The following is an 18,519-nucleotide window of genomic DNA, read 5'->3' as shown; positions in this document are numbered from 1 at the left end:
ATACAGTCAATAATACAGTAGAACAAAAGAAAACAGAAAGTCTATATACAGTGAGTGCAAATGAGGTAAGTTAAGGCAATAAATAGGCCATGGTGGCGAAGTAATTACAATATAGCAATTAAACACTGGAATGGTAGATGTGCAGAAGATGAATGTGCAAGTAGACATACTGGGGTGCAAAGGAGCAAGATAAATAAATAAATACAGTATGGGGATGAGGTAGGTAGATAGATGGGCTGTTTACAGATGGGCTATGTACAGGTGCAGTGATCTGTGAGCTGCTCTGACAGCTGGTGCTTAAAGCTAGTGAGGGAGATATGAGTCTCCAGCTTCAGAGATTTTTGCAGTTCGTTCCAGTCATTGGCAGCAGAGAACTGGAAGGAAAGACGACCAAAGGAGGAATTGGCTTTGGGGGTGACCAGTGAGATATACCTGCTGGAGCGCGTGCTACAAGTGGGTGCTGCTATGGTGACCAGTGAGCTGAGATAAGGCGGGGCTTTATCTAGCAGAGACTTGTAGATAACCTGTAGCCAGTGGGTTTGGCGACGAGTATGAAGCAAGGGCCAACCAACGAGAGCGTACAGGTCGCAATGGTGGGTAGTGTATGTGGCTTTGGTGACAAAACGGATGGCACTGTGATAGACTGTATCCAGTTTGTTGAGTGGAGTGTTGGAGACTATTTTATAGATGACATCACCGAAGTCGAGGATCGGTAGGATGGTCAGTTTTACGAGAGTATGTTTGGCAGCATGAGTGAAGGACGCTTTGTTGAGATATAGGAAGCCGATTCTAGATTTAATTTTGGATTGGAGATGCTTAATGTGAGTCTGGAAGGAGAGTTTACAGTCTAACCAGACACCCAGGTATTTGTAGTTGTCCACGTATTCTAAGTCAGAGCCGTCCAGAGTAGTGATGCTGGACGGGCGAGCAGGTGCGGGCAGTGATCGATTGAATAGCATGCATTTAGTTTTACTTGCGTTTAAGAGCAGTTGGAGGCCACGGAAGGAGAGTTGTAATGGCATTGAAGCTTGTCTAGTTAACACAGTGTCCAAATAAGGGCCAGAAGTATACAGAATGTTGTCGTCCGCGTAGAGGTGGATCAGAGAATCACCAGCAGCAAGAGCAACATCATTGATGTATACAGAGAAGAGAGTCGGCCCGAGAATTGAACCCTGTGGAACACCCATAGAGACTGCCAGAGGTCCAGACAACAGGCCCTCCGATTTGACACACTGAACTCTATCAGAGAAGTAGTTGGTAAACCAGGCGAGGCAATCATTTGAGAAACCAAGGCTGTCGAGTCTTCCAATAAGAATGTGGTGATTGACAGAGTCGAAAGCCTTGGCCAGGTCGATGAATACGGCTGCACAGTAATGTCTCTTATCGATGGCGTTTATGATGTCATTTAGAACCTTGAGCGTGACTGAGGTGCACCCATGACCAGCTCTGAAACCAGATTGCATAGCGGAAAAGGTACGGTGGAATTCGAAATAGTCGGTAATCGGTTTATTAACTTGGCTTTCGAAGACGTTAGAAAGGATAGATATAGGTCTGTAGCAGTTTGGGTCTAGAGTGTCACCCCCTTTGAAGAGGGGGATGACCGCGGCAGCTTTCCAATCTTTGGGAATCTCAGACGATACGAAAGAGAGGTTGAACAGGCTAGTAATAGGGGTTGCAACATCTTCGGCAGATCATTTTAGAAAGAGAGGGTCCAGATTGTCTAGCCCAGCTGATTTGAATAGGTTCAGATTAAGCAGCTCTTTCAGAACATCAGCTATCTGGATTTGGGTGAAGGAGAAATGGTGGGGGCATTGGCGGGTTGCTGTGGAGGGTGCCGGGCAGTTGACCGGGTAGGGGTAGCCAGGTGGAAAGCATGGCCAGCCGTAGAGAAATGCTTATTGAAATTCTCAATTATAGTGGATTTATCGGTGGTAACCGTGTTTCCTAGCCTCAGTAGCAGTGGGCAGCTGGGAGGAGGTGCTCTTATTCTCCATGGACTTTACAGTGTCCCAGAACTTTTTTGAGTTAGTACTACAGGATGCAAATTTCTATTTGAAAAAGCTAGCCTTAGCTTTTCTAACTGCCTGTGTATACAGTGGGGCAAAAAAGTATTTAGTCAGCCACCAATTGTGCAAGTTCTCCCACTTAAAAAGATGAGAGAGGCCTATAATTTTCATCATAGGTACACTTCAACTATGACAGACAAAATGAGAAAAGAAATCCAGAAAATCACATTGTAGGATTTTTAATGCATTTATTTGCAAATTATGGTGGAAAATAAGTATTTGGTCAATAACAACATTTTATCTCAATACTTTGTTATTATACCCTTTGTTGGCAATGACACAGGTCAAACGTTTTCTGTAAGTCTTCACAAGGTTTTCACACACTGTTGCTGGTATTTTGGCCCATTCCTCCATGCAGATCTCCTCTAGAGCAGTGATGTTTTGGGGCTGTCGCTGGGCAACACGGACTTTCAACTCCCTCCAAAGATTTTCTATGGGGTTGAGATCTGGAGACTGGCTAGGCCACTCCAGGACCTTGAAATGCTTCTTACGAAGCCACTCCTTCGTTGCCCGGGCGGTGTGTTTGGGATCATTGTCATGCTGAAAGACCCAGCCACGTTTCATCTTCAATGCCCTTGCTGATGGAAGGAGGTTTTCACTCAAAATCTCACGATACATGGCCCCATTCATTCTTTCCTTTACACGGATCAGTCGTCCTGGTCCCTTTGCAGAAAAACAGCCCCAAAGCATGATGTTTCCACCCCCATGCTTCACAGTAGGTATGGTGTTCTTTGGATGCAACTCAGCATTCTTTGTCCTCCAAACACGACGAGTTGAGTTTTTACCAAAAAGTTATATTTTGGTTTCATCTAACCATATGATATTCTCCCAATCCTCTTCTGGATCATCCAAATGCTCTCTAGCAAACTTCAGACGGGCCTGGACATGTACTGGCTTAAGCAGGGGGACACGTCTGGCACTGCAGGATTTGAGTCCCTGGCGGCGTAGTGTGTTACTGATGGTAGGCTTTGTTACTTTGGTCCCAGCTCTCTGCAGGTCATTCACTAGGTCCCCCCGTGTGGTTCTGGGATTTTTTTCTCACCGTTCTTGTGATCATTTTGACCCCACGGGGTGAGATCTTGCGTGGAACCCCAGATCGAGGGAGATTATCAGTGGTCTTGTATGTCTTCCATTTCCTAATAATTGCTCCCACAGTTGATTTCTTCAAACCAAGCTGCTTACTTATTGCAGATTCAGTCTTCCCAGCCTGGTGCAGGTCTAAATTTTGTTTCTGGTGTCCTTTGACAGCTCTTTGGTCTTGGCCATAGTGGAGTTTGGAGTGTGACTGTTTGAGGTTGTGGACAGATGTCTTTTATACTGATAACAAGTTGAAACAGGTGCCATTAATACAGGTAACGAGTGGAGGACAGAGGAGCCTCTTAAAGAAGAAGTTACAGGTCTGTGAGAGCCAGAAATCTTGCTTGTTTGTAGGTGACCAAATACTTATTTCCCAGCATAATTTGCAAATAAATTCATAAAAAATCCTACAATGTGATTTTCTGGATATTGTTTTTCATCTTGTCTGCCATAGTTGACGTGTACCTTTGAATAAAATTACAGGCCGCTCTCATCTTTTTAAGTGGGAGAACTTGCACAATTGGTGGCTGACTAAATACTTTTTTGCCCCACTGTATTTGTTCCTAACTTTCCTGAAAAGTTGCATATCACGGGGGTTATTCGATGCTAATGCGGAACACCACAAGATGTTTTTGTTCTGGTCGAGGGCAGACAGGTCTGGAGTGAACCAAGGACCATATCTATTCCTAGTTCAAACGTTTTTGAGTGGGGCATGCTTATTTAAGATGGTGAGGAAGGCACTTTTAAAGAATAGCCAGGCATCATCAACGGACGGGATGAGGTCAATGTCATTCCAGGATACCCCGGCCAGGTCAATTAGAAAGGCCTGCTCACAGAAGTGTTTTAGGGAGCGTTTGACAGTGATGAGGGGTGGTCGTTTGGTCGCAGACCCATTACGGATGCAGGCAATGAGGCAGTGATCGCTGAGATCTTGATTGAAAACAGCAGAGGTGTATTTTGAGGGTGAGTTAGTTAGGATGACATCTATGAGGGTGCCCGTGTTTACAGATTTGGGGTTGTACCTGGTAGGTTCATTAATCATTTGTGTGAGATTGAGGGCATCAAGCTTAGATTGTAGGATGACCGGGGTGTTAAGCATGTCCCAGTTTAGGTCACCTAGTAGCAAGAGCTCAGAAGATAAATGGGGGACAATCAATTCACAAATGGTATCGAGGGCACAGCTGGGGGCAGAGGGAGGTCTATAGCAAGCGGCAACAGTGAGAGACTTGTTTCTGGAAAGGTGATTTTTTTAGAAGTAGAAGCTCGAATTGTTGGGGTACAAACTTGGATAGTAATACAGAACTCTGCAGGCTATCTTTGCAGTAGATTGCAACACTGCCCCCTTTGGCAGTTCTATCTTGGCGGAAACTATTATAGTTAGCGATGGAGATTTCAGGGTTTTTGGTGGTTTTCCTAAGCCAGGATTCAGACACGTCTAAGACATCCGGGTTGGCAGAGTGTGCTAAAGCAGTGAGTAAAACAAACTTAGGGAGTAGGCTTCTAATGTTAACATGCATGAAACCAAGGCTTTTACGGTTACAGAAGTCAACAAATGAGAGCACCTGGGGAGTGGGAGTGGAGCTAGGCACTGCAGGACCTGGATTAACCTCCACATCACCAGAGGAACTGAGGAGAAGTAGGATAAGGGTATGGCTAAAGGCTATACGAACTGGCCATCTAGCACGTTCAGAACAGAGAGTAAAAGGAGCAGGTTTCTGGGCACGATAGCATAGATTCAAGGCATAGTGTACAGACAAAGGTAAGGTAGGATGTGTGTACATTGGAGGTAAACCTAGGCATTGAGTAATGATGAGAGAGATATAGTCTCTAGAGACGTTTAAACCAGGTGATGTCATCGCACATGTAGGAGGTGGAACAACATGGTTGGTTAAGGCATATTGAGCAGGGCTAGAGGCTCTACAGTGAAATAAGACAGTAATCACTAACCAGGACAGTAATGGACGAGGCATACTGATATTAGAGAGAGGCATGCGTAGCCAAGTGAACATATGGGTCCAGTGAGTGTTTGGGCTGACTGGGGATACGGCGATTCAGACAGTTAGCAGGCCGATGCTAACAAGCTAACAGTTAGTAGGCCGGGGCTAAACAAGCTAGCAGTTAGCTGACCGGGGCTGGCAAGCTAGCAGTTAGCAGACCGGGTTAGCAAGCAAGCAGTTGGCAGACCGGGGCTAGCAGTTAGCAGACCGGGGCAGACAAGGTAGCAGTTAGCAGACCGGGGCAGACAAGCTAGCAGTTAGCAGACTGGGGCACGCAAGCTAGCAGTTAACACGACGATCAGATACAGATTTTATGAGCCATTCGCAGTTTCACTGTACCGGCTGTGTGTACTTAGACTTGCATGGCTTAATCTTTGAGACAAGCATATGCTACTGGCAGGATCAACCAGGTAGCCACTCACAACATAGAGGTTGTACCCGAGCACACTAAGCAGAGAACAGCCAGGGACCACTCCTATCCCGTGAGGGGAGGAGGCCCTAGGTCAATCCACCGTGCGCCCAGCGGGAGCTAGCAAGTTAGCCTTTGGGGGACGTCGCGATGGGGGTAAGTCTGTTTTCGCCGCTTCGTGCGGTGACGTCGATAGACCAGTCGTGGAATTAGTAGGGTTCCAAGTAGCTCTAGGTAGCTAGCAGGCCGCAGTTAGCAGAATGGGCCTTCAGCGGATGTCGCGCCTGAGGGGCCTGTTGGAATCCTCGGGCAGATTATGTCGGTATTCCAGTCGTAGAGGATCGGCGGGGTTCCGTGCCCCGTACCGGCAGTAGAAGGGGTCCGGATATTGTAGCCCAGGAGTGGGCTTCGGTGGTAGCACAGGAGCCCTGTCCGGGCTAGCTTCAGGCTAATTGGTGCTTGCTCCGGGATGGAAAAGCTAGCCAGGAGTAGTCACCCGGGATTGCGGTTAGCTAGTTGCGAAGATCCAGATGAAAATGTTCAGCGTTTGCGGTAGGAATCCGGGGATATGGGGGAAAAATATATATATATATAATAATAGGTCCGTTATGCTCTGGTTTGAGTCACGTTGTTCGAACTGCCGAGAGCTTTCCGAGCTAAAGTTTAGCTGATGACCGCTAGCAATGGTTTGCTGACTGATAGCTGGTAGGTAGTTAGCTGGCTAGCTTCAGTTGAGGGATTCCAGATCCGAAGTAAATAGAAATACTTTAGTAAAAAAACAGATCCACGCCACATTGGGTGAGGCTGGTTGCAGGAGAGTATTTAGAAGTTGAGGTTTAGGAAAATATTTTTTTAAAGATATGCGAAGAAAAAGATGTAAAAAGATATATACAAGGGACACGACAGGACAAGACGTCTGACTGCTACGCCATCTTGGATTAACAATCTTTATCTCGCTCTCCCCCCTCTCTCCCCTCTAGCTTTCTCTCTCTCTTCCCTCTATCTTCATCTCTCTCTCCCCCCTCTATCTTTCTCTTCCCTCTATCTTTCTCTCTCTCCCCTCCATCTTTATCTCTCTCTCTCTCCCCTCTCTTCTCTCTATCTTTATCTCTCTCTCCTCTATGTTTATCTCTCTCTCTTCCCTCCATCTTTCTCTCTCTCCCCTTCTCTTCCCTCCATCTATATCTCTCTCTCTCCCTCTATTTTCTCTCCCCCTCTATCTTTATCGCTCTCTCTCCCCTCTCTTCCCTCTATCTGTATCTCTCTCTCTGTCCCCTCTATATTTATCTCTCCCTCTTTATCTCTCTCTCCCCCTCTTCCCTCTATCTGTATCTCTCTCCCCCTATATCTTTCTCTCTCTCTTTATCTATCTCTCTCTCCCCTATCTCTCTCTCAGCTCTATCCCCCCTCTATCTTTATCTCTCTCTTCCCTCTCTTTATCTCTCTTTCTGCCCCTCTATCTTTATCTCTCTCTTTCTCTCTCCCCTCTCCCCCTCTATCTATATCTCTCCATCTCTTTCTACCTCTTTTTCTCCCTCCCTCTCTCTCTCTTTGCTCTCTGTAATAAAATTTTAAAGAGATAAGAAGCTTTTTTACTATTTCAGGGTCACCATTATCCTGAATAATGCATTGACAGGGGAAGAGCAGTTTTAGTTCTGTTGAGGATAGAAGCACAGGCTTCAATTAAATTATACATCATTATCACAGCTGGCATGCCTGGCTCGGTGGTCGCCGACTCTCTCCTCCTCTAAATGTTCCATGTTTCTGTCTTGTCCAATATTATATTTGGAGCAACAGCAGCTTCCTGTGCCAGTAGACCTGGCCTGGGATGCAGATGAGACAGACTGGATGGTAGTGTAGAAGGGAACTGTACATCACCCTGTGTGAAATTATGTGAAATGGCTTGCTAGTTAGCGGAGAGAACTAATATCATTCAAACGGTGATGTCACTCACTCTGAGAGCTTGAAGTAGTTGTTTCCTTTTTTGCGTTTTTTTGTGCAACGACAGGGTAATGATGCTTTGTGGATGACGGTTGACGGAGTGTTCAGAAGGTCCCTGGTTTGAGACCAGGTTGGGGAAAGGAGAGGGACGGAAGTATCACTGTTACTCCACAAAGCATCATTACCTATTGCTCCATGAAAGACAACGCAGCACAGTATATTGTCATATACCTCAAGCAACTTGCGGAGTTCAGAGAGGTATCAAAAGCGTTGAAATCTTATATCAGATTTCAGTTAACTTCCCTAGCAGAAGTTCATCAGTCCAGTCTCAGGTGACATTCAGAGATGTGTTATTACCTGGCCTGTATTAGTGCTGCATTATTAACCCTATCCTTATCACACTAGCTAATTAACCCCCAAGACCTTCATTTACCCACTAATAGTGCATAATAATGAATTAACTGCATACGCTCATTACTCAGATTGATGGATTAAGATAACAGTTGTGTTATCAGTCATATTTAAATATGGCATATTCACTGGGTTATTGCTACACTAAGTCATCTAAAGCTGGGAGAATCAGCTATGCTTACAGTTCCTCAGAAACTCCTCAAACATTCTGGCATTCTGACATTCTCAGAGTCTTACGGGGTCCAGTAGTATATCCACACTTTGTTCTGAATAATGCGGTTTGTGCCATGTTTGCAAAGAAGTTCTGTAGCGATATTTTGCACCCCTTGTTTTTGTAGCGAAGCGTTGCCATTTTATGCTGGCTGAATTTCAATTAGAGAAAGGCTCTGATTGTGTAATGAACACCTGAGCGTGACTGTGATAATCTTGGCCTCCGTCGTCCTTCTCCTGTGAAAGGCCTCTCCCTGTGCTGATGTATGGTATTGTAAGCTCATATTTAGCGGTGCATTAGACCCCTGTGCACGTTTGTGATGTTGGATTAGAATGTTTATTGTCCAATTTATCATACTTGCTTTGCCTGCCTTGAAAAATATCTCCCTATCTCTGAATATGTAATGGCTGGTGCTTCGGAACTACTACGCAAGGAATATTAACAAGCTCTCCCATTTCCCCACTGATGCACTAGCCACGCAAGACTCCTGATCTCGCAGGTTTAAATGCCCTGGAAAAGTCCCAGATCACACTTTACCTGGGCACGAGACAATAGCTTTTGGAATATTGACTTGGTCGTTGGATTAAACTTATTCATTAAGACTTCAGATATCAAAGAAGGGAATAGGCAGGCTCTAGAGATGTCATTTTGGAATTTAATACAGAGACGTTCCATATAAGCCTCAGTATGACAGAGAGGAAATGAGAAAATGTCCAATCACATTGGAGTTTAATAGACTGGCAGTGCGGCTGCGGTCTAGTCTTTGGGAAGGATTTGTCATATACCTGTACTATTGCACCTGTAAGTGGCGGGTATGTAATGACAGAGGGACGTTATCTGAAGCCCTGGTCGATAGTGAAAGATGATGATGAGGGAGCATGTCCTGTAGACTGAGTCTGGATTAAGAGTTTAATGACTGGTAAAATTGTAGCGCTCCATCCAAGGTGACCCTGCAGTGCGAGGTGGTCATGCCACAGAGCCACAGCCAGAGGAAAAGGGAAGGTAATCCTTCCTGCCTGCCTCCCTGATAGCTGTCACCTGCACAAGCATTGTCACCCAGGCCCAAGGCATGTAATTACACTTTTATTGGCTTTAGGAGGACTGCACCATTCATTCACAGCATAATCTCAGACTACAGCGCAGATACATCATGCCTGCATGAAGGCCTCTCTCACACTGGGACTTCAGATTAAGGTGTTAATGGAATTTCATGAATTCAGATTTGATGAATGGTTAGTAGGGTTTTAATGCCTTAATGTTATTTAGACAAACTCATCTCCCTAGAACCTAAACTGAACTGCAGGTCTGTTAGTAGAAAGGCCAGGGTAGAGAGTGAGAGAAGAGAGCAGTGTGTGGGTCGATTGGCAGCCAGCCTTGACACCGTTAGCTCTGGTGACACATTAAGGTTCTGTTCACCCTGCAATTTGTTTTGTCTGTCAAGTTGATGGATGTCTTGTTTCCAGGAACTTCTTCACGCAATGGAAAATGGTGGCTCGAGGACATTGTTAAACGCACTTCAGAAGGGGAGGCAGAAGGCATTTGTTTTCTCCAAACACATTTTTTGTTGTTGTGTTAGTGGGTGTGGACAGCAACACGGTGTGGACAGTGAGCAGAGCCAGACATGGGCTAATTAAAGGTGAAAAGCTCATTTTGGGGAGAAGGGCACGGTCAGGGGGCTGGGAAGAGGGTGAGGGGGCTGGGAGGAGGGCGAGGGAGCTGGGCGGAGGGTGAGGGAGCTGGGAGGAGGGTGAGGGAGCTGGGCGGAGGGTGAGGGAGCTGGGAGGAGGGTGAGGGAGCTGGGCGGAGGGTGAGGGAGCTGGGAGGAGGGTGAGGGTGAGGGGCTGGGCGGAGGGTGAGGGGGCTGGGCGGAGGGTGAGGGGGCTGGGAGAAGGGTGAGGGGGCTGGGAGAAGGGTGAGGGGGCTGGGAGGAGGGTGAGGGGGCTGGGAGAAGGGTGAGGGGGCTGGGAGAAGGGTGAGGGGGCTGGGAGGAGGGTGAGGGGGCTGGGAGGAGGGCGAGGGAGCTGGGCGGAGGGTGAGGGAGCTGGGAGGAGGGTGAGGGGGGCTGGGAGGAGGACAAGGGGACTGGGAAGAGGACAAGGGGGATGGTAGGAGGGCGAGGGGGCTGGGAATAGGGCAAGGGTGCTGGGAGTAGGGCAAGGGTGCTGGGAGAAGGGTGAGGGGTCTGGGAAGATGGTGAGGGGTCTGGGAGAGGGTGAGGGGGCTAGGAAGAGGGCGAGGGGGTTGGGAGGAGGGTGAGGGGGATGGGAGGAGGGTGAGGGGGATGGGAGGAGGGTGTGGTGGGCAGGGAGGAGGGCGAGTTGGGCTGGGAGGAGGGAATCGAGGAACATTGGTTTGAAGTAATTTCCTCAGATCAGAATGGTGAATAAGTGCTGCTGGCTGCTTGGTGTATTAATCACCTGTCACTCTGTACTCTACCCCTGGCTCTGTCCTTACCTTCACTGATCACACCCCACCACTCCTTCTGGTCTCTAATGTTGGGCTTGTCAGACTATTTAGAGGGCAGAGACCTACTGGCCCTTTCTGAGCGTAATCAAAGCCAGTTTTATGACCTACCAACAATTTAACTTTGCATCTCTATTTCTATCTAGCTCATTTTGTGTTTATAGTTTTTCGATAGTTGGAGACATAAAATTACCATCTGCATCGATTAACAAGACCCAGCTGGACCTGTGAACGAGCTGAGCAGGGGAGGGGGCGTTTTCCAGGATTTTTTAGTTATTGAAATGAGCTAGTTTGATGGGTAATTAATTTAAATAAAAAGTGAGAAAATAGACTAAAAGTGAAATAAATATTTAATAATTAAATAACGTCACCAATCTGACAGGGCACTTTTCTCATAGAAGGGCAAAAGGGCAGGAGCTCAGGCAGACCTCTATCTGTGCATGTGCCTGGCTCGCGGAGAAGGCAGGCAGGAGCACGGTTGGACTCAGCTGCCTTCTGTCTGATGACAGCTCGTGGAGACAACAGAGAGCTGGTGTGGTTTATAAATGTCACCTCCTCACCACTCTCCTCCAGCCCTGCGCTGTGGGGAACCATCAGAGACAACAGACAGCACCTAGCCTTGGCCAGCTAAGGATTCAGCACTGTGACACACTGTCAGCTCACGTTAATGATCCAGCACACACTTACATGTCATTAGGGGTGAGAGGACATTAGAATAAGCATGGATAGGGATGTTGTAGGGTGGGATATCAGGTGTCACACTGCTGTTATGATCTGCTTTACTTGAGAGAGAGACAGACAGACATAGGGAGAGAGACAGACAGAGGGAGAGAGACAGACAGAGGGAGAGAGAGAGGTAAGACTAACAGACATATCACAGTCTTAAAGGCATGTTTTCCCATCATCTCTCTCTCTCTCTCTCTCTCTCTCTCTCTCGGTGTCTAGAAGATAATGTGTGACAGTTGAATCTTTTCACTGCTCTAATCCATGGAGCTGGGAATGAAATCTTATTTAAGTATCAGCACCAGCGCATCGCTGCCATGATAAGAACATGCAACTGCAAGCTGTTTTTAAGGGTATTAGAGCCTAGGCACCAAGCAGTCAGCAAAACACCTCTTGGAAGGACAAATTCCCTTTTCAATTAAAGCAGAAACAGCAGAACAGATACTGCAGGCCTATGTTGCCAAAACAGATAGTGTCCTAATCTCTTCATTCATTCACAAAGTAGTCTATTAAACCTTGACATCTGGCCAAGTGAAATGAGAGACTTGCAGCGCCATAGAGAAACGTTTCAGGAGAGAAAGCCTAGGATTATTCAAATAGAGAATCTGGGCGAATGAGCTTTGTTTGCTTTCTCAATGTGTTTGTTTCTTTTTCTGTCCTTTTGAATGTTACGCCAGACTAATCTCAGAGGGATATGCAAATGTCTGAGAGGAATGACTGTCTGGTTCCATGCAGCTTCTCTCCCCCAGATCCATGTGTCTACTGAACAGAGATGGGGATATTTTGATAGACGAAGTACTGTGTGGACTAATTGTGTTGCAGTAATATACAATAAAGACTTACCTCAAGGTTTTGTTAAAAAAAAAAAACAGTTATGAAAAACAATCTTGAAGTAGAATATCACGGAGTTCCTGATTAGTGCAGATGATAATTAAATAAAGCAAAAACATGTCATTATTATTTTTCTTCCTTATGCTTTGCATAAGTGAAATACAGGAGGTCATAGTTCAACCAAGCACATAGTTATACACATGTGGTTATGTATACTGTCTGTGGCCCATAGGGACTATATACAGTGCTGCGGCACAGTCTGGCTTAGAGGGAGAAGGTAGTGAAGTTGAAGTCTCATACAGGAACACAGCTAACGACTGACACTAACATGACTTCAAAGACTTCTATTTTTAAAGACAGACATTGTCTTTGAGTCAGAACACGTACAATAGTTAAGTAAGTGATAGTGTAAGGTCATGAGGTCCTGACTATGATTAGCTGGCAAGGGCCTGACTCATACCTGCTGATGAAAGGGAAATAAGGATGGCAGCTCCCTGCTGATGAAAGGGAAATAGGCATGGAAGCTCCCCTCACAGTTAGTGCAGAATCACTGAAGGTTGAAGGTGCTGCTCCAGTACTCTTGCATGGCTAATCGGGGTCTCCAAGGAGCCGTGGAAAGCTGCAGGAAACTGTCACAGCTTATGAAGACCAGCTCAGGAGAGGTGTTACCGTTATGCTGCAAAGGACCTCAGAGCCAAAACTGCAGAGCTGCAATCTCAGTTCTATACAAATAGCTGCTGACTGGCATTGTGCACGGCAAGAAACAACTCTGATTGTCTCATTTGTCCTGCCATTACTACGTGTTTTGAAAAAGAGCCAAGTTCCTCCAGCACTATCCTGGACAACTTGGATAATGTAGTACGGAGAACGTCGCTTCGGTTCATTGATGGCGACTAAATATTTTTGCAATCAGTGCGTTGGTAATGAGGCAACATGCAATTAGCAAACTGGAACAGTGTTCCGAATAATGAAGATCATTTCATCAAGTGCGGAAGGATCACACACGATAGCAATTTGTGCTGCTCAGTGACAGCTTACTGTACAACAGCAGCTGAGAGGACAAATGAACAGATGAAGGAACGGGGATGTAAGTGAACCGTTTAGTACCACAGGTGACTGAGATGGTGCTCCATTTTACTGTGGAGCAGGACATGTATAGTGGCATGCGGTGTTATATATTAATATGTTAAAATACCTGTCAGTCATATGTGTCATATTCTGTGGAATTACTATTTACAGCACATAGGAACTAATATAAATGAATATGATAAAGATGTATGTGGAACCTTGATATTCCAATCGCTTTGTGAGTTATTCTATGTTTTCCTAATGCACTGTAGCATTGCAGCATACAATAGGCCAGGGAATATAATGCTGTGAAAGAGTGATTCACTTGGGATACAGTCAGTATGAGAGGCCATTCTCCATACATCCCAGTGGCAGGCGGTGGGTGACCAGTGAGTGAGTGGGGAAGGTTTAACACTAAATAGGTCAGCATCATCACAGATGAATATTTCATTGTGTGTTATAGTGGTGCTCACTATAGGCTTTTATACTGTACTTACTGTTCTTTTACACACCCACCAGCCACTGTTACCCCATTGGTCAGTCTCTCTACTGTAAATCCCCTGACCCACTGACCACTGTTACCCTATTGGTTAGTGTATCTCTACTGTAATTCCCCTGCTTTTCAGCTCTGCATATCTCCCATTATATTCTTATTCCTGATTATGCTGCAGTAGCTTTAGGTAGTAGCAGTAGCAGTAGCAGTAGCTAGGTATATGAATAATAAATTCCAATTTAACATGCCATGCAATAGGAACTGCAGTGACCATAAATGCAGTATACTCTATTCCCTTATCTGTTCTTCTCTAAAGGCACTTCCTATGACCTTCTCTAAAGGCACTTCCTATGACCTCCTTTAAAGGCGCTTCATATGACCTTCTCTAAAGGCACTTCCTATGACCTTCTCTAAAGGCACTTCCTATGACCTCCTTTAAAGGCACTTCATATGACCTTCTCTAAAGGCTCTTCCCGTGACCTTCTCTAAAGGCCCTTCCCATGACCTTCTCCAAAGTCACATCCTATGACCTTCTCTAAAGTCTCTTCCTATGATCTCTAAAGGCTCTTCCTATGACTATCTCTAAAGTTACTTCCTATGACTTTCTCTAAAGTCACTTCCTATGACCTCTAAAGGCTCTTCCTATGACCTCTAAAGGCTCTTCCTATGGTCTTCTCTAAAGTCACTTCCTATGACCTTCTCTAAAGTCTCTTCCTATGATCTCTAAAGGCTCTTCCTATGACTATCTCTAAAGTTACTTCCTATGACTTTCTCTAAAGTCACTTCCTATGACCTCTAAAGGCTCTTCCTATGACCTCTAAAGGCTCTTCCTATAACCTTCTCTAAAAGCGCTTCCTATGATCTTCCCTAAAGTCTCTTCCTATGACTTTCTCTAAAGTCACTTCCTATGACCTCTAAAGGCTCTTCCTATAACCTTCTCTAAAAGCTCTTCCTATGGTCTTCTCTAAAGTCACTTCCTATGACCTTCTCTAAAGTCACTTCCTAAGACCTCTAAAGGCTCTTCCTATGACCTTCCTCTTCCTATGACCTTCCCCTGTTTCACTTTAATCCAAATATTGTTTGAAGTTTGGTGAACATGTACACGTCTGCCACCAAAATATGGATTAAATATACACTGCTCAAAAAAATAAAGGGAACACTAAAATAACACATCCTAGATCTGAATGAATGAAATAATCTAATTAAATACTTTTTTCTTTACATAGTTGAATGTGCTGACAACAAAATCACACAAAAATAATCAATGGAAATCCAATATATCTACCCATGGAGGTCTGGATTTGGAGTCACACTCAAAATTTAAGTGGAAAACCACACTACAGGCTGATCCAACTTTGATGTAATGTCCATAAAACAAGTAAAAATGAGGCTCAGTAGTGTGTGTGGCCTCCACTTGCCTGTATGACCTCCCTACAACGCCTGGGCATGCTCCTGATGAGGTGGCGGATGGTCTCCTGAGGGATATCCTCCCAGACCTGGACTAAAGCATCCGCCAACTCCTGGACAGTCTGTGGTGCAACGTGGCATTGGTAGATGGAGCGAGACATGATGTCCCAGATGTGCTCAATTGGATTCAGGTCTGGGGAACGGGCGGGCCAGTCCATAGCATCAATGCCTTCCTCTTGCAGGAACTGCTGACACACTCCAGCCACATGAGGTCTAGCATTGTCTTGCATTAGGAGGAACCCAGGGCCAACCGCACCAGCATATGGTCTCACAAGGGGTCTGAGGATCTCATCTCGGTACCTAATGGCAGTCAGGCTACCTCTGGCGAGCACATGGAGGGCTGTGCGGCCCCCCAAAGAAATGCCACCCCACACCATGACTGACCCACCGCCAAACCGGTCATGCTGGAGGATGTTGCAGGCAGCAGAACGTTCTCCACGGCGTCTCCAGACTCTGTCACGTCTGTCACGTGCTCAGTGTGAACCTGCTTTCATCTGTGAAGAGCACAGGGCGCCAGTTGCGAATTTGTCAATCTTGGTGTTCTCTGGCAAATGCCAAAGGTCCTGCACGGTGTTGGGCTGTAAGCACAACCCCCACCTGTGGACGTCGGGCCCTCATACCACCCTCATGGAGTCTGTTTCTGACCGTTTGAGCAGACACATGCACATTTGTGGCCTGCTGGAGGTCATTTTGCAGGGCTCTGGCAGTGCTTCTCCTGCTCCTCCTTGCACAAAGGCGGAGGTAGCGGTCCTGCTGCTGGGTTGTTGCCCTCCTACGGCCTCCTCCACGTCTCCTGATGTACTGGCCTGTCTCCTGGTAGCGCCTCCATGCTCTGGACACTACGCTGACAGACACAGCAAACCTTCTTGCCACAGCTCGCATTGATGTGCCATCCTGGATGAGCTGCACTACCTGAGCCACTTGTGTGGGTTGTAGACTCCGTCTCATGCTACCACTAGAGTGAAAGCACCGCCAGCATTCAAAAGTGACCAAAACATCAGCCAGGAAGCATAGGAACTGAGAAGTGGTCTGTGGTCACCACCTGCACAACCACTCCTTTATTGGGGGTGTCTTGCAAATTGACTATTATTTTTCACCTGTTGTCTTTTCCATTTGCACAACAGCATGTGAAATTTATTGTCAATCAGTGTTGCTTCCTAAGTGGACAGTTTGATTTCACAGAAGTGTGATTGACTTGGAGTTACATTGTGTTGTTTAAGTGTTCCCTTTATTTTTTTGAGCAGTGTACATGTGTCTCTACTGGGACTCTGACCAGCTTCACAGTGTCTCTACTGGGTCTCTCTGACCAGCTCCACAGTGTCTCTACTGGGACTCTCTGACCTGCTTCACAGTGTCTCTACTGGGGCTCTCTGACCAGCTTCACAGTGTCTCTACTGGGACTCTCTGACCAGCTTCACAGTGTCTCTACTGGGACTCTCTGACCAGCTCCACAGTGTCTCTACTGGGACTCTCTGACCAGCTCCACAGTGTCTCTACTGGGACTCTCTGACCAGCTTCACAGTGTCTCTGCTGGGGCTCTATGACCAGCTCCAAAGTCTCTCTACTGGGGCTCTCTGACCAGCTTCACAGTGTCTCTACTGGGGCTCTCTGACCAGCTTCACAGTGTCTCTACTGGGACTCTCTGACCAGCTTCACAGTGTCTCTACTGGGACTCTCTCTGACCTGCTTCTCAGTGTCTCTACTGGTACTCTCTCTGACCTGCTCCACAGTGTCTCTACTGGGACTCTCTCTGACCAGCTCCACAGTGTCTCTACTGGGACTCTCTCTGACCAGCTTCACAGTGTCTCTACTGGGACTCTCTGACCAGCTCCACAGTGTCTCTACTGGGACTCTCTGACCTGCTTCACAGCATCTCTACTGGGACTCTCTGACCTGCTTCACAGTGTCTCTACTGGGACTCTCTGACCTGCTTCACAGTGTCTCTACTGGGACTCTCTGACCTGCTTCACAGTGTCTCTACTGGGACTCTCTCTGACCAGCTTCACAGTGTCTCTACTGGGACTCTCTGACCAGCTCCACAGTGTCTCTACTGGGACTCTCTGACCTGCTTCACAGCATCTCTACTGGGACTCTCTGACCTGCTTCACAGTGTCTCTACTGGGACTCTCTGACCTGCTTCACAGTGTCTCTACTGGGACTCTCTGACCAGCTCCACAGTGTCTCTACTGGGACTCTCTCTGACCAGCTCCACAGTGTCTCTACTGGGACTCTCTCTGACCTGCTCCACAGTGTCTCTACTGGGACTCTCTCTGACCAGCTCCACAGTGTCTCTACTGGGACTCTCTCTGACCAGCTCCACAGTGTCTCTACTGGGACTCTCTCTGACCTGCTCCACAGTGTCTCTACTGGGACTCTCTCTGACCAGCTCCACAGTGTCTCTACTGGGACTCTCTCTGACCTGCTCCACAGTGTCTCTACTGGGACTCTCTCTGACCAGCTCCACAGTGTCTCTACTGGGACTCTCTCTGACCAGCTCCACAGTGTCTCTACTGGGACTCTCTCTGACCTGCTCCACAGCAACAGTAGACAGACACACAGGCAGGGGCTGTAGACCCCCCCCCCCCCCCAACCCCTCCCCAAACGCAGTCCCTCTGAGGGCTGATGTCCCTGTCTCTGTTTTTTCTTACACTCAGCATCAAACTCCTGATCCCAATCACAGCCTGTTTAATCTGGCGGTGCTCCGCTCTGCTTGGAGAGAGAGAGAGAGAGAGAGAGAGAGAGAGAGAGAGAGAGAGCATGGTGCTTCCCCACGTCAACCCAGCCCGTCACCCCAGCCCCAGCCCCTCAAACACTGCTGCTCTGATTAGAGAGAGCTCTGTGCTCGCTTGGCCTTTATCTTCCCTTATTCCCTAGCCTGAGAAATTGTCTCCAGAGGGGACGAGGTAGACAGCAGGAGACTGGAAAAGAAAGACAGGTCTGGCTTTATCTCAATCAGCAGCAGACATTAAAATGTTCAACATAATTAGCTGGGGTCATTGGGGTTAACTGTAAACGGCGTTACTCTGTGGAGAGTGTGTTAGAGACGGAGAGTGGATTCGTCCCATGTGTGTTCCTTAAAACTGGAAGACCAGTTTTCAAGGACAGTTGTTGAATAGGAATCAAGGAGCAGCTGAGGTAAAACAAGGAGAGTTAAAGAGAAGAGGAATCAATGGGATTCCTGCTTTAAAGACTTAGATATTTTGTTGGTGGGTTTGTGTGTTTTTGGAGTGCCAATGTGTCTATGATCAGTGTTTGAATCAACATGTTTAAATGTCAATATTTCATGCTTTGAAATCCTCCGTTACTACAAGTTGTGTGGGTAGACAGCGGATAGTGTTATTGCGTGTGACACATACTTGGAC

At 46.8% G+C, this 18,519-nt stretch overlaps 1 protein-coding gene across 9 annotated transcripts in view; it reads left to right on the top strand.

Moving 5' to 3' along the window:
- The window catches only part of LOC106613191 (roundabout homolog 2), a 607,381-nt gene that overhangs the window by 23,872 nt on the left and 564,990 nt on the right, over positions 1 to 18,519 (top strand). The gene's annotated exons all lie outside the window — the stretch shown is intronic.

Source organism: Salmo salar, chromosome 09, assembly GCF_965601325.2.
Source record: "Salmo salar chromosome 09, fSalSal1, whole genome shotgun sequence".
Lineage (NCBI taxonomy): Eukaryota > Metazoa > Chordata > Actinopteri > Salmoniformes > Salmonidae > Salmo > Salmo salar.
Note: the sequence above shows the minus strand (reverse complement) of the source record. Positions and strands in the feature narration are given on the sequence as shown.